We start from the raw sequence: 1,742 nt of genomic DNA on the forward strand, positions 1-1,742 counted from the left end.
ACTGGTCCGTTAGCTGCTGCACCTACTCTCTGCGTGCTGACTCATCGTTCCTGCTGATGGGACTCACTACAGTCATGTCACCCGCGAACTTGATGATGTGATTCGGCCAGTGCACAGCTGCACAGTCGTGTGTCAGCAGGGTGAACAGCAGTGAACTGAGCACACAGCCCTCAGGGGGCCCCATGCTCAATGTGGTGCTGTTGGAGATGCTGGTCCCAATCCTGACTGACTGAGGTCTCCCAGTCAGGAAGTCCAGGATCCAGTTACAAAGGGACGTGTTTAGGCCCAACAGACTCAGCTTTCCAATCATGTGCTGAGGAATGATCGTGTTAAATGTAGAACTGAAGTCTATGGACAGTAGTCTGACCTTCTTCTCCAGGTGGGTGAGGGCCAGATGGCGGGTGGTAGAAATGGCATCATATGTTGAGCGTCTGGGACAATATGTAAACTGCAGGGTGTCCAGTGAGGGGGGCAGCAGGGGCTTAACATTCCTAATCACAAGCCTCTCAAAGCATTTCATGATGATGGGTGTAAGCACAATGGGGCAGTAGTCTTCAGAAAGGATGCTGAAGACTCCTGCTGCATGGAGAGGATGGGAGAGGCCCTGAAGCATATTGGAACTATGACACAGCTCAGGGAGATGTTGAAGATGTCCGTGAGAACATCCGCCAGAACGTCAGAGCATGCCCTGAGTACTCTGCCAGGGATGCTATCTGGTCCAGTAGCCTTCTGTGGAACGACTCTGCATAGGGTTTTCCTCACATCAGCCGTGGTAAGGCACAGCACCAGGTCATTGGAGGTTGGGGAGGAGAGTGGACTCCCTCACTGCCTTGTCATTTTGTGCCTCAAACCGTGCATAAAAGCTGTTCAACTCATTCAGGAGGGAGACATCATCAACACAAGCAGGCGATGCTGTTCTGTGGTTGGTGATGGCCTGGATGCCCTTCCACATGCTCTGTGTGTCACCGCTGTCCTGAAAGGGGCTGTGTACTGTCTGTGCGTTTGCTCGCTTTGCCTCTCTGATGGCCCGGGTCAGGTTGGCCTTCGCTGTTGTTAAGGCCGCCTTGCCATCGGCCCTGAAGGCGGTGTCACGGGGCCTCAGCAGCACACACACCCTTGAGCTCATCTACTGCTTCTGGTTGGGTTGAGAAGTGTTGGTCTTGGATACAGTGACGCTGTCAATACACTTGCGAATGTAGCAAACGCCCGACGCTGTGTACTCCTTGAAGGTTGATGGAATCTCCATCGGTTGCCACCTCCTTGAATACGTGCCAGTCAGTACGCCCAAAACAGTCCTGAAATGCTGGCAATTTTTAACTCCATTTTAACAGTTTACGAGGTTAACAGTGTCCATTTGCTGCAGGTCTTGCCCCTCTGAGGTAGCTGTGTGCATCCCAGATTCGCACAGTTTAAAGGTCTAACAAGGGACAGTGCTGTGCTGGTCCTAATTTTGGGGAGTGAAGCTAAACAGGTGTTTGAGGTGGTAGTGGGAGAGCATTTTAGTGATTGTGATTACAAAACAATATGTTTCACATGTGCCACAGAAAAGGAAAAAGATGCTCTGCAAAATTCGGTGTTGGATTGTGAGAAGGCAGATTTTATTCAAATAGGTGTGCCCTGACCCAAATGGGAATAGACGATAACAGCTAGTTCTTGGTCGGTATGCAATGGAAGGGGAGGGATGAGGCTTCACATTGGAATTGGCAAGAGTACAAGCCCCACTATGTTTCCTTGAGGGTGAA

This window comes from Chiloscyllium plagiosum, chromosome 33 (assembly GCF_004010195.1).
Source record: "Chiloscyllium plagiosum isolate BGI_BamShark_2017 chromosome 33, ASM401019v2, whole genome shotgun sequence".
In the NCBI taxonomy this organism is placed as follows: Eukaryota; Metazoa; Chordata; class Chondrichthyes; order Orectolobiformes; family Hemiscylliidae; genus Chiloscyllium; species Chiloscyllium plagiosum.